Below are 26,027 nucleotides of genomic sequence, written 5' to 3'. Positions count from 1 at the left end.
GAAGGCAAAACAAAGACATTTTCAGATAAAACATAAGTAAAAATAACTTATTTGCCAGCAGACCAGAACTACAAGAAACACTAAAGGTATAGAAGAATAGCTGTACCACACAGTGCCCCAATAGTATTTCTGTCACCATGCACACCACTTAGTCAGGGTTTGACCACAATCTGACCTGTGCCTTCGGAGAACACCTTGCAACTCTTCCTGGAGAAGGGAAATAAGCAACCTGGTAAGGAACTATCACAAGACTGTTCTCTCCATCTCCTGAATATCAGTTGATCACCTTGCCCCCCTTCCCTTAGGGTACAGCTGCATGCTATAAAAATATCTGCTGTAGTTTAGAATTGAGTCCTCAATAGCAGAGTAGCCCATTGTGCCACCTATCATCTGGATCCTCTGGTTCAGTGTCATCCTGTGAGACTAGAGATGTGGAATGTTAATACCATGCTGATCTTACTATTGTTGTATAATCAACTGAATCCATTTGGGCTTACTGCCTCCTTACCAGATGAATCTATGTAAGTGTGACAAGCCAACCTCATAGTTGTATTAGTGACCCTACTGGCTTCATTAGCCATAGCACTACTGCCTAGATACTACTTGACCTCGGTTTTTTTTTAATGTTTATTTATTTCCAAGAAGGGGGAGGGGCAAAGAGAGAGGGGGACAGAGGATCCAAGGCAGGCTGATGGCAGAGAGCCTGATGTGGGGCTCAAACTCATGAACAGTGAGATCATGACCTGAGCCGAAGTTGGATGCTTAACTGACTGAGCCACCCAGGAGCCCCACTACTTGACCTCTTGACCAAAGAAAATTCTTCATCAGGCTGAAAGGAAATGAACCAAATGAAAATGAGATACCCATTTTAAAAATAAAGGTTGGTGCACCTGGCTGGCTCAGTCAGTAGAGCATGCAACTCTTGATCTCAGCATTGTAAATTTGAGTCGCATGTTGGGTGTAAAGATTACTTAAAAATAAAAGAAAAAAAAAGAAAAAAATTAAAAAATAAAAGCAGAAATAATAAATATCTTGGTAAATATAAAAAAAACTAATGTTGTTCCTCTTAATTTCTTAAAATACGTGGCACTTTTTAAAGCAAAACTGATGTTCTCATCTTGTAGGCTTTATATATAGATATAATACATATGACAAGTTATGAAAAATGGAGAGGGGTTAAACTACCTCTAATTTTTCAGTTTCTACATTTCATATAAAGTGCTGTAATATTATCTTTACTTAGACTGTGAAAAGTTAGAATATATGTAGTAATCTAGAGAACACATACTAAAAACTACATACTAAAAAAGGAACATCCAAGAAGCCAATAACTCATGTCATGCAGAAAATCTGGAGTAAAATGCTTAAAAGTAAAGTAAGTTTGTTTGCCCTAACCTTGATATAGGCAAACATTAAACTCCCATGTGTTATCTTGGTTGATAAAAGCAATAAATGACAAACATTTTTTTCAAGGCAATAAATACATGAACATGAGAAGACAACATTGTAAAGGTGTCAATGACTACCAAACTAATTCAATGTGTAATTCAGTGCTATTCCAATTAAAACTCTAGCATTGCTTTTTAAATTTTTTTCCTCTGAAATAAATTACAGACTTACAGGAGGTTGCAAAATAGCTCATAGAGTCCACTGACTGGTCTCCCCAGCCTCCCCCATAGTGACTTCTTACATGACTATAGTAAAATACAGCTAACTAGACTACAGCTTATTCAGTTGTTACCAGTTTTTATATGTACTCACATGTGTGAGAGAGGTATAGTTCTATGCAATTTTATCACGTGTAGATTCATGCAATCACAATCAAGATAAAAGACTGCTGCATTACCACAAAGGCACTCCCAGATACTACTTCTTTATAGTCACTCTCACCCATCACTCCTGCCCCTGTCTCCTGGCAACCACTAATCTATCTTCCATCTTTACATTTTGTCATTTCAAGAAGCTTACATAATTAGAATCATACACTTTTGATCCTTTGAGATTGACATTTTTTCACTAAGCATCAAGTCTTTAGTATCCATCCAGGATTTTGTATGTATCAGAAATTCATTCTTTACATTGTTGAATAATATTCAATGGTATGGATATACCAGAGTTTGTTTATCTATCACCCACTGAAAGACATTTGGGTTGTTTCTAGTTGGGGTTATTATGAAAAAGCTACTATGAACATTTGTGTACACATTTTCATGTGGTATCAGCTTTCATTTATCTGGGATAAATGCCCAAGAGTACAATAGCTCTTATATAGTGATTGCATGTTTCATTTTATAAGAAATTGTCATACTTCTTTCCAGAGTGACTATACCATCTTATATTCTCACAAGCAATGTATGCAAGTTGTAGTTTCTCCATATCCTCACCAGAATTTGATGTTATCACTATTTTTTTTTATCTTGGCCATTCTAAAAGGTAAATAGTGATATCTCATTGTAGTTTTAACTGGCATTCCCTAAAACCTGATGATGTTGAATATATTTTTCATGTGTTTATTTGCCATCTGTGGATCCTATTCAGTGAAAATCTCTTCATATATTTTGCCCATTTTCTAATTGGATTATTTGGGTTTTTTTCCTGTTGAGTTTTCAGAGTTCTTTATATACCATAGATACTAGTCCTTTGTTGCATATGTAGTTTGCAAGTTATTTTCTCCCAGTCTATAGACTGTCTGTTATTCTCTTAGCATGGTATTTCACAGAGTAAAAGTTTTGCATTTTTTTTTTTAATTTTTAAAAACGTTTTAATTCTGATGAGTTACAATTTATAAATATTTTCTTTTGTGGATAATGCTTTTGGTATCAAGTCTAAGAATTTTTTTTAATTTTATTTTTTTAATTTACATCCAAATTAGTTAGCATATAGTGCAACAATGATTTCAGGAGTAGATTCCTTAATGCCCCTTACCCATTTAGCCAATCCCCCCTCCCACAACCCCTCCAGTAACTCTCAGCTTGTTCTCCATATTTAAGAGTCTCTTATGTTTTGTCCCCCTCCCTGTTTTTATATTATTTTTGTTTCCCTTCCCTTATATTCATCTGTTTTGTCTCTTAAAGTCTTCATATGAGTGAAGTCATATGATATTTTTCTTTCTCTGACTAATTTCACTTAGCATAATACCTTCCAGTCAAGTCTAAGAATTTTTCACCAAGCCCCAGATCTGGACATTTCTTTCCTATGCTTTCCTTCAAAAGTTTTATATCTTACATTTTATAATTATATCTGTGAATCATTTTGATCAAGTTTGTTTTAAATTTTTTTTTTCAACGTTTTTTTTTTTTAATTTATTTTTGGGACAGAGAGAGACAGAGCATGAACGGGGGAGGGGCAGAGAGAGAGGGAGACACAGAATCGGAAACAGGCTCCAGGCTCCGAGCCATCAGCCCAGAGCCTGACGCGGGGCTCGAACTCACGGACCGTGAGATCGTGACCTGGCTGAAGTCAGACACTTAACCGACTGCGCCACCCAGGCGCCCTGATCAAGTTTGTTTTAAAACACATTCTAACTAAAATGGTCAAAGGACGAGAATACACAAGTCACTTCTTCACAGGAAAAAACACAACTACTAAATCAGTAAGGAAAATTCAGTCACACTAGTTATCAAAGAATGCAAAATTTCAACAGTAATGAAAGCTATATTTTTAACCAATTAAATTAGTAAAAATAAAGCAATTTGTCCTGTAAATTTTCCTACACTCTAGGTTTGGTTGATTGCATTCTTATGGTGTTTTAAAATGTAGGTTTTATTATTATTCAGGTATAGTGAGATCAGGAGACAACTGCCATTGAAAACATATTTTGGGGGCACCTGGGTGGCTCAGTCAGGTGAGAAACTGACTCTTGGTTTTGGTATAGGTCATGATCTCACATTTTATGGGTTCAAGCCCTACATCAGTCTTTGCATTGACAGAGCCTGCTTGGGATTCTCTCTTTCTCCCTCTCTCTCTGACCCTTGCCCCCTCCCTCCCTCCCTCCCTCCCTCTCTCTCTCTCAATTCTAAGCAGGCTCTACACTATCAGTGCTGACATGGGGCTCGAACCCATGAAATGGTAGATCATGACCCGAGCCAAAACCAAGAGTTGGTTGCTCAACTGACTGAGCCACCCAGGCACCCCATCAAAATAAATTAAAAAAATATTTTGTGACAGTTTCCAAGAAAGGGACATGCCACATCATGAAGAGCCATATGGGGAAGCACCAGGGTCAGTCAGAAGGCAAAAGGAGTAAAAGGAAAGCATAGGCAAAAGCCTTTATTATGGTTTTCTGAGAGAGGAAGCTAAAGGAACAGGGCAAGCAAGCAGCACAGTAGGTTTAAGAATAGGTTTAGGATCAGATAGTTTGAATAACTTTGACAGGCTCTAGGCTATCGGGCTGGTCCCTAGCTGTCTAGTACCTAGCCCTAGGGTGATTTAGTGCAGAGGGATATGGTCCTGGGCTCTAGAAGCCTGATAAAAGAAGGGTGGGATATGGACTCAGGATTAGTTGGTTTTCATTAAAAGATGTGCTGCAGGCAAGTTATCTCTAAAATTAGCTAACTCTGGGAGAAGCAGTCCCTCTCTGGGTCCATAAGGGTCCAAAATGTCAAAGTATCATAAATACAGAAAACAAAAACCATCATTAAACACAGGTGTTGTGGGAGTGAGAGTTTTGGTACTGGAGTGATTAGTGTGTCTTTGCAGTTACTGCATCATGAGTTTGCCAAAGGTAATAAATACAGAACTGAATCTCCTCCCATAATGGTGGGATATTTCCTCTCTAGGCAGTCCATTTGCAGAATCTGCTGGTCCCAATGAAGCCAAAGACAGTGTTTTAAAAAGAAAGCCAACCAACAACAGTACCTGGGCAAACTATAGGAATGCAAGTCCAAGTGTACTGAAAGTGAGCTTTCCATAATCTTCCAAAAGTCTCCAAAGTACTGTCTGCTTCTGGCCTACCATGCAAAGGCATCTCCTGACTGGGAAGATTCTGGATTAAATCCAGAACTGCATGGGATTGAAGTTACCACCACTGGACTGTCAGATTAGCAATGACTATACCTTCCCTTTATTCTGGCTTTCCAGTTATTGCACATTCTGCAATAGGATTTTCCACTAGGAATTGTGGAAATTCCTAGTTACAGGGAACTTGCTGGATGCCAGGTAATGAGAGAGAATGGGTATAAACATCCTCTTATTTAAAGATATTGAGAAATGGACTCAAGCATATATGGAAATTTAGTATAAAAGTGGCATCTCAAACCATTGATGAAGACGCATTTCAAGTCATTTTTAAATAAAATGTTCGGGGATGGGGCGCCTGGGTGGCTCAGTTGGTTAAGTGTCCGACTTTGGCTCAGGTCACGATCTCAGTTCATGGGTTTCAGCCCCGCATCGGGCTCTGTGCCGACAGCTCAGAGCCTGGAGCCTGCTTCAGATTCTGTGTCTCTTTCTCTCTCTACCCCTCTCCCGCTCATGCTCTGTGTCCCTGTCTTTCTCAAAAATAAATAATAAAACATTTAAAATAAATAAATAAATCATTCAGGGACCATTGGAAAACCATAAGATCCATACTTCATACCATACATGAGAAAAAACTAAAAAAAAAGGGGGGGTGATCTAAATGTAAAAACTGAAATCATACAAGTACTAGAAGAAAACATATACAAATTCCTCTTTATCATGCTGCAGGGAAAGGCTTTATAACTAAAATGAACTCAATATCCAGTGAAAACTGGAGCGCCTAGGTGGCTCAGTCAGTTAAGCGTCCAACTTCAGCTCAGGTCACGATCTTGTGGTTTGTGAGATTGAGCCCCGCGTCAGGCTCTCTGCTGACAGCTCAGAGCCTGGAGCCTGCTTCGGATTCTGTGTTTTCCTCTCTCTCTGCCCCTCCCCTGCTCATTGTCTATCTCTCTCTCTCTCTCTCTCTCTCTCTCTCTCTCTCTCTCTCCCTCTCTCCCTCTCTCCCTCTCTCCCTCTCCCTCTCTCTCAAATAAATAAACATTAAAAAAAAATCACGGGCACCTGGGTGGCTCAGTTGGTTGAGCATCTGATTCAGCTCAGGTCATGATCTCACAGTTTGTGGGTTTGAGCCCCGCATCAGGCTCTGTGCTGACAGCTCAGAGCCTGGAGCCTGCTTCAGATTCTGTGTCTCCCTCTCTTTCTGCTCTTCCCCCTCTCATGCTCTGTCTCTCAAAAATAAACATTAAAAAAAAGAAAAAAATCCAATATCCAGTGAAAACTAAAGATTAACAAATTGATCAATATAAAAGCAAATCTCCACACAGCAAAAAAAAAAAAGATGAAAAATAAAGTGAAAGAACAATTGATAAACTGGGAGAAAATATTTGCAGCATATATCACAAAAGGCTAGTTTCCTAAAATATGAAGAACACTCAAATATTGAGGGGAAAAGGATAAAAAATTGATTGAAAAGGGGGTAGAGGCATGAACAGATAATTCACAAATTATCTATCTATCTAGATATCCTTTAACATGTGAAAAGATGCTCCAACGTACTCAAAATTAGAGAAATACAAATTAAAACAACACCAAGGTACTATTTCTTACCTATAGATTGATGAAAATGTAAAAGAATGAAAATATATTTTATTTGTGAGACTGCAGAGAAACAGGCACTCTTAAACATTGCTGGTGGGAATGTACATTGGTACAATTCGCATGGAGGAGAATTTGCCATTGGCCAACAAAACTAACATGCACTTACCTTTCAACTCAGCAATTCTAAGAATTAACCATGAAGATACACCTCTGACAATAAAAAATACATATGTACCAGGTTTTTAATTGCAGCGTTGTTTGTTATTTCAAAATATTGAAAAAACCCTAATGCCAATAACATAGAAGAATGTTTAAATAAACTATGAAATATACACAATGCAGTTCTAAGACATAAAAGAATAAGTAAGATCTCTATGAACTGACATGGAGTGATTTCTAGGATATACTGTTAAGTGAGAAAAAGCAAATTACAGAAGAGTTTCTATATTACTCTATCCTTCATGTAGGAAAGAATGGTATATAAAAAAGTGTACATGCATCTGCTCATTGGTGCAAAAACACAGAAATGATCAAGCAGAAATGAATGAGCTTGCTTACTTAAAGGGGATGGGCAGGAACAGGGTGAAAAGAAGGGAGGTAAGAGCACTATACACTAGGGTTGATAAAATTTGTTAATATACTGTACATAATGAATGTTGGCTTTCTCACTGTTGGAGAGAAGAGGTAAAAATTAAGGAAAGGAGAAAGGTCAGAAATGAGGCCTGTGCTGTTAGGTTGGAATTTGAGGTATCAGTATGAACTCATGGTGTTTAAGATAGATGGAGAGATGCAAAAATTAGTGGGAAAAAGTATAATGACAAATATAATATTTGCATCATCTCAAAGTATCTCTCCACAAGATTCTTTTTTTATTTTTTTAAGTAAAATATATGCCCAACATGGGACTTGAACTCCCAACTCTGAGATCAAGACTTTCATGCTATACTAATTGAGCCACAGGAGCCCCTCCGCAAGATTCTTATCAATTATAAAGAGGAAAATAGTAACTTTATGATGCAGAAACCTGGAAGACACCTCCTTAACCAAATAATCACAGTTAATGTCACCATTAATGAGACACATAGATATCATGAACCCCCAGATATGACACACTGAGGGCAGACATACTTCTGTGGTGCTCTTGCCAGAAAAGCATAAACTCAATATAATCATATGAAAACATCAGATAAATCCAAATTGAAGGACAATTTACAAAATAACTGATGAATACTTTTAAGAAGTGTCAAGGGCATGAAAGACAAACAAAGACTGAAGAACTATCCCAGATGGAGTGGGATGGTGGATTAGATCCCTAAACAGAAAAAGGACATTAGTGGGAAAACTGGCAAAATTGGAATAAGGTCTGTAAGTTAGTTAATCATATTGTATCAATGATAATTTCCTTGTTTTTAAGTTCTACTATGATTATGTAAGGTGTTAACATTTGGTGAAGCTGGATGAAGTGAATTCTATGCACTATTTTTGCAACTTTTTTGCAAGTCTAAAATTATTTCAAAATAAAATCTTTTTTAAAGTTTCTGCCTAAACCAATATCAAATTCATTAAGGGATCCTCAGGTTATCTTTTATGTGGAAGGTCAAAAACTGGATTGCATGTTAGAGGTTCTAAAGATCCTAATATGCTGCTCCTTCTGGATCCCAAACCAAGGTTGTTAAAAGAGGTAGCTAACTATCAAGTGAGGGCAAGAGGGCCTTCCAGTTTTTGTATGAGACTGAGAAGGAAGATTACACCCATAAGCAATTAATGAATCCTCTTTTTATGCCAGAAGAGAAGCTACATAAAAGACCAAAACCAGGGGCACCTGGGTGGCTCAGTCAGTTAAGTCAGACTCTTGACTTTGGCTCAGGTGATGATCTCACGGTTTGTAGGCTCGAGCCCCGCACTGGGCTCTGCGCCGACAGTGCAGAGCCAGCTTGGGATTCTTTATCTCCCTCCCTCTCTGTGCCTCCCCCACTGGTGCACTCTCCCTCTCAAAATAAATAAACTTAAAAAAAAGATCGGAAAAAAAAGAAGACCCAAACTAAAGAATTAGTCAAAAAGATAACAGGGGTTTTAGCTATCCAAGGTAACACAATGGAAACTGAAATTTAAGCAATCCAATTTTACAGTTAGACAAAGTTTAGATTCTGAACTTCCCTCCTCAGAGGTAAGACAATGTGCAGTGGTAAGAAATCGGACAAAACAAAAAGGATCCCCCAAAGTGGAAATTCTATACAAGAGTCCTAAGAGAAACAGGGAGGTCTCTTTCCTACTCAGCCCATTCTCCAAACAAGAAGGGACAGAACAAATGAGGAAAGAAGAAAAGTTTTGGAGCTGTTCATTGGTCTCTAGTTTGACGATCCCTTACTGACCATTTACTTCCTGTTACAGGGAAAACCCTTTCCCCTTAACTTTACAATCTGCCACTTTAAGTTTAGCATTCTTCACTTAACATGTTAGGCTCTCCATAGCATGGTCTGAACCTTGCTTTCTAGTCACGTTTATTTCTGAGGCATAGAGCGTAATGGTAAATTGATGGATGTTAACCAAAGTTATTGTGGTAATTGCTTCACAATATTTACATATATCAAATCGCCATGCTGTATAACTTAAACTAATACAGTGTTATATGTCAATTATATCTCAATAAAACGGGAGGGAGGGAGAGAGAGAGAGAGAAAGAGAGACAGAGAGAGATGGAGGAAGGAAGGAAGGAAGGAAGGAAGGAAGGAAGGAAGGAAGGAAGGAAGGAAGGCGAAGGCAGGCAGGCTGACTGGCTGGATTTGGAGCCCAACAGAGCTGGGCTTTGCAGGTGACCAAGTTACTTAATTGCTTTAAGCTTTAGTCTCCTGATTTGTATAGTAGAGATGATACTGCCTATAACTAATGAGATTGCTGTGAATGGCAACAAAACAAGAGAATGCATGCAAAGTACCTAACACTATGCATGGCACAGAATAATGACTCAATACATGACGACTATTAGTAGCCCTAAATGGATCCTAAGATTTCTCACTTTTGTTACTTTTACTCAAGCTGTTCTTGCCTCCTAGAATGACTCTGCCTGTAGAAATTCTGTTATTTAATGCCAGTCCCCAAGGCCACCTTCTCAAGAATTCTTTGTTCCACAAGGATATATTCTATCCCTTATTTAAAATTCCTGTTCATTTGTACCCCTCCCCTGGTACCTCCTTTACACTGATAAGTGTACCTGGGCACTGCCCAGAGCTGAGCCTTCACTGAGCAGGTGCTCCATGACTACTTATTGAATTAAACCCACATCGTGCCCAAACGTTACACGATTTCCTAGAGTTTTTAAAACTCCAAGTACCTGAGCAACAACTCAATTAATTCCAGATGCCAGAGTTTCTGCTAACAACCTCAACTCAATGTTAAAAACACATGACCAAGAACTGAAACATGAAAGCATAGAGCAGAGGATGGTGGGCTGGGGATCTGCTGGCGTTTGCTGCCAATGATAATGTTGGCCTCCAAAATGCACATGGTCAATACATGTATTTTCAGGGCCTGCTACTGTAATTTTATGTTATGGCCAGCAACTTATCTTTGAGATTTGCAACAAAATAATTAGTATGGAAAGTTTGAAAACTCTTCACAGGCAAGTATCTTAAATATACACAAATGCTTTTTAAGATGGGTGGTAAAGATGACATTTGCCTACAAGAAGGGTATAAGGGAATAACTCTAAGGCCCTTCTCAGCCCTGGTGCCTCTTGTTCTGTCCGCCTCCAAACACCAACAAACAGTATCAAGGGAAGGAGAAGTGTGTATTACTACCCACCCACCCAACTCTTCCCTGAAATGCAAAGGTCCCTGATTCAAAACTAAACTTTTAGGGTTTGGATGCCAACAGGTGTGCATTACCCATACTGTCTCAGTGGGCAATTGTTGTACAGTCACAGAAGAGCAAAAAGAACTGCCTCACTGAAGGGAGATTTTCACCAACTCTGTGGAGATGTACTGACAAATTCTAGACAAAACAAAACCCTTGTGGATTACTTTCCCTTCTTATTCCTGACTTGGGAATATTTACTGGCATGCAAGAATATCACTTTCCATTGTTAATGACTCAGAGGGAGTTTGAGAGTCATGGAAGATCAAGTAAATGATCAAATGGAGTCAAAATAAGCAAGTTGCCTTTAATATTTTGATAGTGAAATGAATAATGCTCAACTATCTTTGAATCACTTAGAGTCAAACTTAACATTGGAAACATGGTCCACTGAAGTGAAAAACACTGACACACATTAGGAGGTCACAAAAACAGGATAGAGCAGCTATTCTCTTGAATGGGAAAAATCATAGCTTCATGTTCCAGCCTTAACCCCCCTTCTCCCTGTCTCATTCTCTTCCTTCCCGGAATAGACATCTAATGAATACCTACCATGTAAAGGACCCTGTGACAAGTACTCCTGGGAATAGAGAAAGAAATATTGTGCTCTCAGGTAGTTTGTAAGCTTAACAGAAAAGACAAGACTAACAAAAGCAGAAATACACCCCTCAAGGTTTCTACAAAATAGCATACAGACTCCAGAGTGGCTCCCTTCAAAGAACTCCATCCTGGAGATGCCACCAAAGAGGAGTGTTGATGCATCTGATAAATTAAAGAAATACTGGGGCGCCTGGGTGGCGCAGTCGGTTGAGCGTCCGACTTCAGCCAGGTCACGATCTCGCGGTCCGTGAGTTCGAGCCCCGCGTCGGGCTCTGGGCTGATGGCTCGGAGCCTGGAGCCTGTTTCCGATTCTGTGTCTCCCTCTCTCTCTGCCCCTCCCCCGTTCATGCTCTGTCTCTCTCTGTCCCAAAAATAAATAAAAAACGTTGAAAAAAAATTTAAAAAGAAATACTTGTGAGAGTCATCTGGGGAAGTCCACCTATTTATACCTATTGTATGTATTATTTTATTGGACTTATTAAAAAAGGTCTTTGGTAAACTTTTTGAGGACTTTAATGCCTGAGAATATTTCAAACTTACATTTAAATGATATCTAGCTGGGTATAAAATTCTAGGTTCCAAGTTTTTCCCCCTCCATACTTTGAAACTTAGCACTCCACTGTCTTCCTGTATTTTGTGCATTGAGACTTCAATAGGATTTTGTTCCTTTGTAGATGATATGCTCTTTCTTGCTGAGAAGTCTTCTATTTGTCTTTTATTTTTTTTTTTAATTTAATACAATGTGTCTGGATATGGGGTTTATCTTATATACCCTGTTTGGCAAACGCTGAATTCTTTTAAACTGAGGTCATCCATGTTTTACTAAGAGTGGGGAATTCTTGGTCTTTATTTCTTCAAATACTTACCTTTCTTCCACTTACTTTATTTTACTCTCCTTGGGTTCTTGCTGTACTGACTTGACACTTTCCATCCTCTATATCCCTAAAATTAAAAAAAAAATTCCAACTATTTCTCCCTTTCTGACTTCTTCTGAGAAAATTATCCAATCTGGTCATTCAGATCATTAATTCATTCTTCATCTGTATCCATCTTATTATTAACCTCACTCCCAATCAAGTTCTTTACTTCAACTAATATTTTTCATATCTTGTATTTATGAATGCTTCTTGGTAACTGTTTATTCCTACTTCATGTTACCAATATGTTCCTTAGTTCTTCAACGATATTCTAGTTTATTTTCAATTATTGTTTTGACTAGTTCATTAATTCTGCTTTGTCTAATAGGATTTGTTAAGTTGTCTTTCTTTTGTAATAGTTACACTCCTTATAAGACATGTTATTTAAGAGGACCAATGCTCAGTAATTTCTAAGGTTACAACAGCAGTTTTCTGATTGAGCAGACCACCTGGGTTGTCACTTTCTCAGATGAATAATAGAAGCTCCATTATTATTCTACTTGGTTTATGTTGTACATTCACCCTTCCAAAGGTTTATTCACCTATCAAAGAAAAAACTTGCAATTAAGGTATCACCAACTGGTAGCAACTGCCATAATTGCACAGCTTGAAGTATCAGTTGTGTGTGTGGCTGCTTTAAACAGATAACATAACTACATACTGCCAGATATTGCTATTTAAACTTGATAATATAATATTTCAAAAACTGCTAAACAGAGCAACATCATTATGTTTAAGGATGGCACATAGAAAAAAGATGTAATAAAATAAATGCCATCTTGGCATTCTGTTTTTCATTGTGACCTTTTCACATCATGCCTGATACGTTAAGGATTCTGAGAAAATTCTGTGCAGACAGTTTGGTTCATTCCAGATGGTCTGCTTTTTACTTGTGACAGCCACTGGCAGTCACTAGTGGTAATATATGGACAGAAGTTTGGACTCTCTTTGGGCATGCCTAAACTAAGTAAAATCGATGTGGGGTGAAAACAGCACTTGCCTGGGAATTGGTAGACCTAAGTTCCAACTATAACTCTGTCACATAATAGCTGTGTGATCTTGACATGACCTAACTCTCTAGACTTCAATTTCTTCATGGGTAAAAGTAGGGTTGAACTACATCATCTCTAATGTCTCTTCAAGCTGTACAAGTTTGTCATTCAGTTTCATAAAGATATACCACTCCAAACAACCATCAGTATTTTATGTAGAGGAATCAATTTCTCTAGAACAAAAAAGTAAATAAATATACTTTTACATATACACCATGCAATCTCATATAGAACAATCGAAAAAGAAGAAAGTCTTTATGCAAAGGGTCCAATTTGTAACTTACTCTGTAATAAAGCTCAGTCTAACCATTTCCTTTGTTAACTTTACTCTTAACTATAGGCTGCCTCAGGGCATTTTCACAGCTTTTACCAATATGTCCTTGTTTAGCTTTAGCTGTTATGTCTATAGACTCCTAAAGCTAAATACTACATTAATAGGTCCCTACTCAGCGTTCCAATATCTCAGCTACTTCTTGTGCTCCCAGCTTAATCTTCTCCGTTGTCTTCCCCAGTAATCAGCCTTTGCATAGTTCCCAAGTCTCAGCCCCTTTCTCCAATTCCCATTATTTTTCTCTCCTTTTTGAATCGGAGTTTCTGAGCTGCCTTTTATGCTAGAGGCATATGATGTCATTGTGTCTACCCCCAGCTGTTCTTAATTTTCTCTCAGATCAGCTCTCTTGAAGGACTCTCAGCAGGCCCAAAGACACAGCCCTCCCTTCTAGGGTGCAGATGAAAAGCTGGGGTGGAGGGGGAAAAAGGGCAGTTCACCAACCCATAATGACTAATCCTAGCAAAATAAAGGGCAGGGCCCTCTTAATAAACACAGCACTCCAGGAAGAGGGTGGAGCCAACTGAATAAGCCCCAGGCTCTGATGAACTGAGTGTGCTCTTAGAAGCTGTCATAGCAACAGGAGTTTGCTATCCAAGATGTTGACTATCACTTCCTAAGGCAGTTGTCTAAGACTGAAGCATCACCCTCTATGGTCGTCCTTCCTTTTCAAGGTCTTGAAGCACCTGACTCTAACCACACACAATGTCAGCCTCCTGCCTCCAACCAAGGGCCAACCTTCTCTGTTTAGATAGTGAAAATGGATTGTGGGGGACTCTAGACAAATTTATCTTTCTCGTCCATGGATGCCCAGTGTTTTGTGGTGTTACAGGAAAAGTCCTGAAACACCAATTCACATGACTCATAATTCTTATTGAATTCATGTTCCAACATCCATAAGTGCTGCTTAAAAAATGATGTAATGATGCTTTACGCAAAGGAATGAACCTCTGAGATAGAAATTCTTACTATATAATGGCACCAGGCTGGAGGAGATAGGCTAGTGCCCATGCTAGTAATTTTGGAGTGAATTTCCTACTAGGATAGTGGTAGAAAGATTTTTCTTGCCTCATCCTGTTTAGGTTGGTAGCCAGTTGAGAATAAATCCCTCCAGAGCAGGGCAACTTTGATGGCGGAAGGGAAGGGTAGAGTAGGAGAATACAGTGTAGACCCATGAGGCAAGGCCTAATGGATGAATTAGCAGCAATATTCAGCCCAGGCTCCACATTAGAATCCCTGGGGGGGGGGGGTGTATTTTTTTAAATTTATTTTTAAATAATTCTAAAATTACATAAAAGCTGAAAAAACAGAAGAGACAGCTGTTGCACATCCGGCATTCCCCATGCCAAAATCTTATATAACCACAGTACAGTTATCAAAACTAAGAAATTAACCTTTGTACAACACTATTAACAAAACTATAGATTTTATTTGGATTTCATTAGTTTTCCACTAATGTCCATTTTCTGTTCCAGGATCCAATTCAGGATACCACGTTGCATTTAGTCGTCATGTCTCTTTAGTCCAATCTAGTTGCCTTCAATCTATTGCAATTTTTCAGTTTCCTTATTTTTCATGGCCTTGACAATTTTAAAGATTACTTTGTAAAATGTCCTCCAATTTGGGTTTGCCTGATTATTTTCTCATGATTAAATTGGGATTATGTATTTTCAGGAAGAATAGCACAGTGGTGAAGTGCCTTTCTCATCACATGGTATCAGGGGGTTCATGATATCAACATGACATCCTGGTGATGTCAGCCTTGATCACTTAGTTAAAGAGTCATCTTTCAGGTCGCTCCACTATAAAGCTACTATTTAAAAAAATGTTGTGTTGATATAATTGGTAGATGCACATGAAGTTGAAAATATAATACAGAGGGGCGCCTGGGTGGCTCAGTCGGTTGAGCGGCCGACTTCGGCTCAGGTCATGATCTCACAGTCTGTGAGTTCGAGCCCCGCGTCGGGCTTTGTGCTGACAGCTCAGAGCCTGGAGCCTGTTTCAGATTCTGTGTCTCCCTCTCTCTGACCCTCCCCGTTCATACTCTGTCTCTCTCTGTCTCAAAAATAAATAAACGTTAAAAAAAAAAAAGAAAATATAATACAGTGAGGTCTTGTGTATCCTTCACCCAGTTTCCCCTAATGGTACATGAGTATATTTTTGTAACCACCATCATAATCCAGAAACAGAATAATTTCACCACAACAATGATCTTCCTCATGCTACCTCTTTATAGTCACAATCCTTCTCCCAACATCCCTAACCCCTGGACACCATGCATCCGTTCTCCAGCTCTTTAATTTTATCATTTTTGAGATTTAATCAATCAGTATGTGACCTTTTGAGATTGGCTTTTTTTCACTCAGCATAATGCCCATAATATCTATCCAATTGTTGTGTGTGTCTAGTTCATTCTTTTCATTGCTGAGGAGTATTCCATGGTATGGATGTACCAGTTTGTTTAATCATTCACCTATTACTCACCAAAAGAACATTTGGGTTCTTTCCAGTTTTTTTTTAATACTTTTTTTTTTTATTTTTTAGAGAGAGAGAGTGCAAGTGGGAGAGGGGTAGAGGGAGAGAGAGGGAGAGAGACAGAATCTTTTTTTTTTGAGAGACAGAGAGAGAGGGAGAGAGAGAGAGAGAGAGAGAGAGACCATGTGGGGCTTGATCCCACAACCATGAGATCATGACCTAAGCTGAAATCAAGAGTCAGACCCTCAACCAACTAAGCTAACCAGGTGCCTGTCCAGTTTTTGATTATTGCAAATTGCTCTGTTATGAATATTCATGTACAGGTTTTTGTATGGATAGAAGTTTTCATTTCTCTGGGATACATGCCCAGGAGCATGATCGCTGAGTTGTATGGTAAGTTTATGGTTAGTTTTGTAAGAAACCGCGAAACCATTTTCCACAGTGGCTGTATGTACCATTTTACTTTCCCACCAGAAATGTATGAGAAATCCAGTTTTTCCATATCCTTGCCAGCATTTGGTATTATCACTATTTTCATTTTATCTATTTGAATAGATGTATACTGGGGCACCTGGCTGGCTCAGTCAGTGCAGCATGTGACTCTTGATCTTGGGTTGTGAGTTTGAGCCCCACACTAAGTGTAGAGATTACTTTAAAAAATCAAATCTTAATTTAAAATTAAAAAAAGATGAATAGATGTACAGTGACATCACATCATGATATTAATTTGCATTTCTGTAATGACCAGTGATGTTGAACATCTTTTCATGTATCTATCTGCCATTTACATATCCTCTTCAGTGAAATGTCTGTTGCTATTTTTCTTATTTTCTAATTGGATTGCTTTTTATTCTATTGAGTTTTGACAGCTCTTTATTCTTTATCATATATGTTATTTGCAAATATTTTCCCCAGTTTTTCACTTGTATTTTCATCCTCTTCAACAGCATATTTTACAGAGCAAAAGTTTTTAACTTTGATGAGTTCCAATTTATCAACTGTTTTCCTTTTATGGGTCAAGTCTAAAAAATCTTTGCCTAGTCCTAGATCCAAAGGATTTTCTCCTGTGTCTGTTTCCTGAAGGATTTACAGTTTTACATTTTACAAACTTACATGATCCATTTGGGGATTATGTCAGCATAGGATATGAGGTTTAGGTCAAAGTGGTTTTGTTTTGTTTTTGTTTTTGTTTTTGTTTTTGTTTTTGCCTATGCATGTTCAATTACTCCCACTTATTGAAAAGACTATCCTTCCTTCATTGAATTGCTTTTGCAACTTTGTTAAAAATCAGTTGGGTATATGGGAATGCAAGCTGGTGCAGCCACTCTGTTACAAACAGTATGGAGGTTCCTCAAAAAACTAAAAATAGAACTACCCTACACCCAGCAATTGCACTACTAGGCATTTATCCACGGGATACAGGTGTGCTGTTTCGAAGGGACACATGCACCCCCATGTTTATGCAGCACTATCAACAATAGCCAACGTATGGAAAGAGCCCAAATGTCCATCGATGGATGAATGGATAAAGAAAATGTGGTATATATACACAATGGAGTATTACTCAGCGATCAAAAAGAATGAAATCTTGGCATTTGCAACAACGTGGATGGAACTGGAGGGTATTATGCTAAGTGAAATTAATCAGAGAAAGACGAAAATCATATGACTTCACTCATATGAGGACTTTAAGAGACAAAACAGATGAACATAAGGGAAGGGAAAAAAATAATATAAAAACAGGGAGGAGAACAAAACAGAAGAGACTCATAAATATGGAAAACAAACTGAGGGTTACTGGAGGGGCTGTGGGAGGGGGGATGGGCTAAATGGGTAAGGGGCACTAAGGAATCTACTCCTGAAATCATTGTTGCACTACATGCTAACTAATTTGGATGTAAATTTTAAAAAATTAAAAAATTAAATTAAAAAAAGACAGAAAAAAATCAGTTGGGCATATTTGTGTGGGTCTCCAAGTTCTTTGTTTAGTCCACTGATCTATGTGTCTAGCCGTCTGCTAAATCACACTGTCTTGGTTAATATAGTATAATAAGTCTTGAAACTGGATAGACTGATTCTTCCTACTTTACTCTTCTTTTTCAAAATTGTTTAGCTATTCTAGGACCTGGGCCTTTGCATATAAATTTTGAAACAGTCTTTTAATTTAATCTCTGATAAGAACTTGGAGGTCAACACTCCCATTTTTACAAAGAAAACTGAACAAACTGAAAATTCAGTGACATCTTAGACCCATCAAAGAAATCAGGTTGCAGGGAAAACTACCACCCCCGAATCTGGAGAGTCAGGAACATCCAGCTGCAATTTACTTACCTAGAAAAGAAGCTTTTGGAATCATAAGCTAGCAGCAACACCAAACCGGTCATTTCGAAAAATTACTGAAGGCTGAGTGTGCACCAATGTGAGAGTGGGAAACTTCTGAGGATAGCAGGCACAGGGGAACCCCAAAATTCCAAGAAATCCACTAAGTTCCCACAGTAAAGATCTGAATAGGATCCTCTTGTGGATCCTGGGAGGGAGAGGGGAAGAGGAATCATTGTGAAATATGCTTAAAGCATCTCCATAACTCTACAGGGAAAGAGACTGCCAGCACCTTATCCCATCTGGGGGAGGGCACTGCTCTCACTGCAGCCCTTCTCTAGCCAACTGCAGAAAGACAAAGACAAAACATCTTTCAAGAAGACAGAGTGGGGAGGGATGACACTTATAAAGGAATAAGCATAAGAACTGCATCAGACTTCTTGTCAGAAACCATGCAAACAAGAAGAGAGTGCAGTGAAATATTTATTCAAAGAAAAAGCCATCAACCCAGATTCTATAGCCAGCAAAATTTCCCTTAAGAAGTGAAAGAGAAACAAAATCTTTCTCAGAAAAATAAAAACTGAGGGAAATGAAAACAGACTTGCCCTGCACAAAATGTAAAAAGAAGTTCTTCAGGGGGAAGGAAAATAATACAGGTCAGAAACTCAGATTTACATTTAAAAAAGGAAGAGTGTGTCAGAGAAGGGATAAATGAAGGTAAATTAAAATCTTTTATTTTTCTAATTTTCAATTGATCTAAAAGATAACTGTTTAAGTAATAATAGTATAAATATATTGGTTGATTATAGCATATGGATAAGTGAAATAAATTACAATCCCACAAGGAATGGGAGAGAAGATCCCATAGCACTCTGTTATAAGGCACCTGCACTACAAGTAAAGTGGTGTAGTGTTATTTGAAGATGGATTCTTCGTTTAAAATGTATATTGAGGGGCGCCTGGGTGGCTCAGTCGGTTAAGTGTCTGACTTCGGCTCAGGTCATGATCTCACAGTCTGTGGGTTCGAGCCCCACATCGGGCTCTGTGCTGACAGCTCAGAGCCTGGAGCCTGTTTCAGATTCTGTGTCTCCCTCTTTCTCTGACCCTTCCTGTTCATGCTCTCTCTCTCTCTGTCTCAAAAATAAATAAATGTTAAAAAAAATTAAAAAAAAAATAAAATGTATATTGATAACTCTAGGGCAACCACCAAATATTTTAAAAGAAATGTAACTGATAATCTAAGAGAGAAGATAAAATGGAATTACATAAATTCCCAATTAAAACCAGAGAAGGCAGGACAAAAAGCATGGGAGTCATTTTCTTTGTTCTGAAGTCTATCTGATAACAGCCGGGGCATCTGGATACCTCAGTTGGTTAAGTGTCTGACTTTGGCTCAGGTCATGGTCTCATAGTTCTTGGGTTTGAGCCCCACATTGGGCTCTGTGTTGGCAGCTCAGAGCCTTGAGCCTGCTTCGGATTCTGTGCCTTCCTCTCTCTCTCTGTTCCTCCCCCACTCATACTCTGTCTCTCAAAAATAAATAAAAGATTTTAAAAATTTTATCTGATAATCACCATTCCCATTTTCTTTTTGATAATATTTGCATGGCACATTTAAATTTTTTTTTTTTACTTTCAACTTACTTATATGTTAACTAGAAAATATAAACAGTAAATGGTAAAACTATTATATTTCCCTTCCTATACTTTGTTAGTACTAAGTGCAGCCCACACTCAATTGAGGGGAATTAATCGCCACCTCCAGAAGGGAGGAGTATAAAAAAATTTTGTGGACACATGTTAAAACCACCATAGTAATTGACAAATATTTGTGGGGTAATACTTTGAAGCTCTGCTAGTATCTTGCCCCTCCCCCCCAATTATTACTAGGCTTGGTTCTTTTTATTTGGGAATGGCATTTAGAAAACAAAATGTGATACTAGGTGAGCTGATTTCTATTTGAATGTTGCTGTTTCTAGGCCCTGTCAGTGGACAGAGCTAGGAAACACATGTAAGTAAAATAATCCCTGTATATACACACATCAATGTTCACTTATGTATCTATCTTTACATGTATATATATATTTCTATGTATAGATATAGCTATATACTTTTTTTTAAATGGATATCTCTGACTTTAATCTAGTACCACAGGGTTTATTCTAGGTTTCCTTCTTTGCTTACTTGTAATTTGTTTCTATGGCAGACTCTCTGAGGTGTCTTTAAAAATACAGACACTTAGAGCTCTATCCAATATCAATTAAATTGGATGCAACCATATGTTTTAAATATACACCCAGGCACCACTGGACACATAACTTATAGAGCCCAATACAAAATGAAAACGTGGAACTCCTTGTTCATAAAGCAGGGGCAAAAAAGTCATTAAAGGTACTAAAATATAAAGATTTTTCCTTTTTTTTTCCTGTGGTCTCTCATTTAATTCGTCATACTGTTTTCTATTTGCAATTCAATGTCACTCTAAGTCAAGAGAAAGTATAATTTTTAATTAACATACATTTTACTGTTCATCTTTTTATTGTGCAATGCCAGTTTTAAGTAAAAATATCAGACCATTTAGCTCATGCAGAATCACCAAAATTACACAATGTGTATTTCATGCCTTATCCCAAGAAGGTGCCTTGAGCTGACCAGAAGAGAGGCACAAATCATATTCAGGAAAGCTGGAAGGAGGAAGAGAGGGTCACCCAGATGTGTAATAAGCCCAAAGGACACTCTCTAGGGCACAAAGATACTCATGGGGCAAGCATAGTACCTCAAAGGCACCTGGGAACCCCACCCCATGACTTATGCCATGTGTGTGCTTGGGTCTAACAACTGTTAGGTTCCCTCTTCCACCAGGTGCTGGACTGACATGCTGTGCTTTATCAGAGGGCAGGGAAATTGAGACAGGCATCTCCCTTCCCATGAGCCTGCTACCCCAACTAACAGCATATAAGCACTTCTCAAGGGTATGATAACCTCTTCACAAGGATGCACTAGGGACTTGGATAAGGGATGGGTAAGAGGCTTACCACCATTGAGTTGCCCACTGAACATGCCTGGTACCGTGAACCAGATGCAAGGATGGTTATTGTCATGCCCCACCCTGAGGGGCTTTAGAATACATACATGGACCCTCCCCACCTCTAGGCTCCTGCTGGGTAATGGATGGACTTGGATGAGGAAAGGTAAGGGGGGCCCAGAGTACCAAGAGTCAAGGAAGTGACAATCAAGAACCCATCTTGAAGATATGGGGCAGTAGGGGGAGGTGAAACCATATGTGAACCAAGGTTCCAAGCCCCCAGTGCACTCTCTGTTGTCCCACTGGCCTTCACTTACAAAACAGAGGTTCAAAGATAAAATTATTAAGATTTTTAAATGGTGGGTGCTGTTGGGGTGATGGGATAAATGGGTGATGGGCATTAAGGAGGGCACTTGTTGGGATGAGCACTGGGTGTCATATGTAAGAGATGAATCACTAGGTTCTACTCCTGAAGCCAAGACTACACTATATGTTAACTAACTTGAGAATAACTTTTTAAAAAAAGAATAAAAAAGAAAAGAACTTAAATTGGTAATCACGGAGCATTAAACCGCCAGCATAGGGCCCCTTTCTGAGCATAGGATCCTGTGTATCACACTGGTCACATGCCTATGAAGTTGTGATTGCCCCCTGTTGATTCTAATGTTCAGCCAGGGAGAATTACTGAGCTAGATATTGCAAGAAGTGGTGGTCAAGGTGGTCTTTCTTGCTCAAACCAGATCCTAGGCCACCAGAGACTGCACAGAAAACCATGGATGGAGAGACCAATCCAACAGAAGCTAAGAGGAGGAGACCAGACTGGATGTCACTGCCTGAGGCTATCATCATAGAAATCGTAGTAAAGAAGCAGGGAGATCAAGCCCTCTGTTTTGCAGAGTTTGTCATTCCCCCCTCTCTCTTGGAGCCCCCAGCTCTACCTCAGTGCCTGCTGGTTGCATGTTGCCCTGCCTTGCCCAATGTGAGGAGCTTTAAGATACAAGTTATATACATCTAAGCAAATTGTAGGTGCTGGCTAAGTCATGAGGGTCACCTCTCAGCTCCTTCTCTTCTTACCTACTTTACCCACCAGCAGGCCAGGCTCTTAGCAAAGACCATGGAGGCTGCTCAACAGCCACCTAGGTCTGGGTCCAGTGCTTATCAGCTGAATTACAGAGTCAGAATGCACAAATCCTTTTACCTCCAGTCCTACAGCATGACACAAGCTCCTTGAGGAACTACTTTCCATCTTACTCAACCTTGGCTCCTTTTAGAACCTTTTACCCTCTGTCAACTTCTGTACTTGGCACACAGCAAACACTCACTTAATATTTTGATCCTGACTAGTTTGCTTAAGGCCTGCAATTCTTACATTCTCACCCTTAACTTCTATCAACTTTCTTGGCTCCTTACACAGACAGAACTCTTTTCACTTCCCAGCATTCTTTTTTTTTAATGTTTATTTTTGAGAGAGAGAGAGAGAAAGCACGCATGTGCACATGTGCACACACAGGGGAGGGGCAGAAAGAGGGGGACAGAGGATCCAAAGAGGGCTCTGCACTGACAGCAGAGATCCTGCCCCACTCAGGGCTCGAACTCAGGAACTGCAAGATCATGATCTGAGCCCAAGTCCGCTAAGCCACCCACATGTCCCTAGCATTCTCTTTCTAACCTTTCTCCAATACCTTAATGCTGCTTTATTATACCACAGTGACTACATTTACAGGGCAGGACAAGGAAAAGTAAAATGAGATCATATACATCTTGGGGGATTTATCACAGGCCCTTTCTGACACTCTGACCCTAAAAGGCAGTCTCCTGGAGCATGATAGACAAGTGTAGTGTCAAGAACTGGATCTCTGGAATTTGAATCCTAAACCCGCCTCTTACCAGGCTGCCATGTGACCTTGGATAAGTTACTGTACATCTTTGTCCCCTAGATTCACTCTATCCTGCTTTCCTCACCAGGAAACTGTCTGGTGTGGATTATGTCAATAGGCTTTGCTGGCTGCTGGCTTCTGATTGGGTTTGGCCAGAAAGAACTCTGGACTGTGATCAAAGATTAGGAGAAAAGTGTAGCTTCCTTCTAGCTTCCTCCCTGTGGGGACTTCGCTATTTACTTTGACCAAAGACCACTTCTCATTTCAGTGCTACCTGCTCTAGAGATCTCTCCTTCAAGACACCTTTCCTTCATCCTTTGGAGCCTGGGTGGGGGTGGGGAGTAACAGCCCCACTGTACTAGCCCCAGGGTTTCACTAGCCCTTGTGGTTACCCTACACACTGCCCATACTTTGTAAATAGCTTCCTCAAACTATCCTAATTTGAATGTATCATATCTTTCCTATTAGGACCCTAATACACAGCCTTACTTCCCTCAACTTTAAAATGGAGACTGTAACTCCTATATTACAGGATAACTGTCAGAATTTAAATGAGACAAGTTATATGAAAGCATCCAGCAGTGTCTGGAAGAAAATAGATGCTGAATTAGCTCCCTTCTCACTTTACCTTCTTCTTCTTTAGTTTTTAGGTTTGAGTCCTAGCATTGTCACTTATGAGCTAAATAATTTTCAACAAGTTGTTTCACCACTCTGAACCTTAGTTTCCATATTTGAAGTGGAGTTCATCCTACCAATATTCATCCTACCAATATTAACTTACATTTTCTATGTACTGTGAACTGCTCTGAGAAGTGAGTTAAGCGAAACTGTTTTGCCTACTTCATAGAGTTATTGTAAAAGACAAAAAGGCAATGAGCCCTTAAATACCCTAAACTACCAAAACTCATCCAAGATGAAATTGGTGAACTGAACAATCCTATCTATAATCATTAAAGAAATTTAATTTGTGGTTGAAGGCTTCTGAAAAAGAAATCTTCAGATGATTTTACTAGCAAATTCTATACAGCATTTGAAGCAGAAATAATACCAGCTCTTACAATCTCTTCCAAAAAAAAAAAAAAAGGAGATGTTTGGCAACTTATTTAAAGTGGCAAACCTGGGGTGCCTGGGTGGCTCAGTCACTCAAGTGTCCAACTCTTGATTTCAGCTCAGGTCATTACCTCACTGTGTGAGTTTATGAGTTCGAGCACTGCAGTGCTCTCTCTCCCTCTTGGGATTCTCTCTCTCCCTCTCTCTCTGCCCCTTCCCTGCTCTCTCTTCTCAAAATAAATAAATAAACTTTTAAAAAGTGGTGAACCAACACTTATACCAAAATCAGACAAAAACAATTCCAAAAAAGTAAACTGGAGACCAATAGCGTTCATGAACATGGACATAGAAATCCTCAACAAATTTATTTAAATTCCAGCAATATATAAAGAAATAATACAGTGTAATCAAGTGGGATTTATCAGGGATTACAAGGTTGGTTCAATAATAGAAAAATCAATCAGTGGAATCCACAGTATTAACAGTCTAAAGAAGAAAAACTATGTGATTATATTACTTGATGCAGGAAAAGCATTTGAGAAAAGTCAACATAAATTAATGATAAAAATTCTCAGCGAGTAGGAATAGAAGTAAATTTCCTCAACCTGATAAAGAGTGTTTCCAAAAAAACCTACAGGTAACAGCATACTTAATGGTAAAAGACTAAATGTTTTCTCCCTAAGACTGGGAAAAATTCAAAATATCCTCTCTCACCACCAATTCAACATCATATTGGAAGTGTTAGCCAATACAATAAGGCAAGAAAAATAAACAAAAGGCATAAACATTGGAAAGAAAGAAATAAAATTCTATTTGCAAGCGACATAACTTCCTACACAGAAAATCCCAGGAAATCTACCAAAACAAAACAAAACAAAATAAAAACTTCCAACAAACAATAAGTGAGTTTACTAAGATCAACACAAAAAGATCAATCATATTTCTATATACTCCTAACATATCACTGGAAACCAAATACACACACACACACACACACACACACACACACACATAAATATATACATACACACATCATGACAGTAGCTCAAACAAAATGAAATACTAAAATACTTAGGTGTAAATCTAACAAAATACTATACAGATTTTGTATGCTGAAAACCATAAAACAATGGTGAAATAAAACAGATCTAAAAATATCTAAATATATAGATATACTGTGTTTGTGTACTGAAAGAAACAACACAGTAAAAATGCCAATTCTCCCCAAAATGATCTACAGATTTAATGCAATCAATATCCCAACACAACTTTTTTTTTTGTATGTTTAGGTAAATGGATTGTAAAATTTATTTGAAAAGCAAAGGAACTAAAAGAGCTATACAATGTTTTAAAAAAGAATATAGTTGGAGGAATAATACCATCTGATTTTAAGACTTACTATAAATCTAAAATACTACTAGGACTTCGTCAAAATAAAAAGCTTCTGCACAGTGAGGGAAACAATCAACAAAACTAAAAGGCAACCTATGGAATGGGAGAATATATTTGCAAATGACATATTGGATAAAGGGTTAGTATCCAAAATCTATAAAGAACTTATCAAACTCAACACCCAAAAAACAAATAATCCAATTTAAAAATGGGTAGAACACACAAATAGACATTTTTCCCAAGAATCTATACAGATGGCCAACAGACACATGAAAAAATGCTCAACATCACTTACCATCAGGGAAATACAAATCAAAACTACAATGAGATATCCCCTCACACTTGTCAGAATTGCTAAACTCAACAGCACAAGCAACAACAGGTGTTGGAGAGGATGTGAAGAAAGGGGAACCCTCTTTCACTGTAGGTGGGAATGCAAATTGGTACAGCCACTCTGGACAACAGTATGGAGGTTCCTCAAAAAGTTAAAAATAGAATTACCCTATGATCCAGAATTGCACGACTAGGTATTTACCCAAATAATACAAAAATACTAACTCAAAAGGATACATGTACCCTGATGTTTAT

At 38.5% G+C, this 26,027-nt stretch overlaps 1 long non-coding RNA gene across 9 annotated transcripts in view; it reads right to left on the bottom strand.

The window, feature by feature from the left end:
- The window catches only part of LOC109258711 (uncharacterized), a 275,809-nt gene that overhangs the window by 176,550 nt on the left and 73,232 nt on the right, over positions 1–26,027 (bottom strand). For 6 of the 9 annotated variants that reach the window (XR_008418382.1, XR_008418384.1, XR_008418386.1 and 3 more), the window contains one exon: positions 11,874–11,949. The exons of 2 other annotated variants lie outside the window; for them this stretch is intronic. This is a non-coding gene — a long non-coding RNA (uncharacterized LOC109258711). The remainder of the gene's footprint in view (positions 1–11,873; positions 11,950–26,027) is intronic. One more of the 9 variants, XR_008418387.1, reaches the window with a different exon arrangement.

Source organism: Panthera pardus, unplaced genomic scaffold (genome assembly GCF_024362965.1).
Source record: "Panthera pardus isolate Hobbes unplaced genomic scaffold, ASM2436296v1 HiC_scaffold_27, whole genome shotgun sequence".
In the NCBI taxonomy this organism is placed as follows: domain Eukaryota; kingdom Metazoa; phylum Chordata; class Mammalia; order Carnivora; family Felidae; genus Panthera; species Panthera pardus.
Note: the sequence above shows the minus strand (reverse complement) of the source record. Positions and strands in the feature narration are given on the sequence as shown.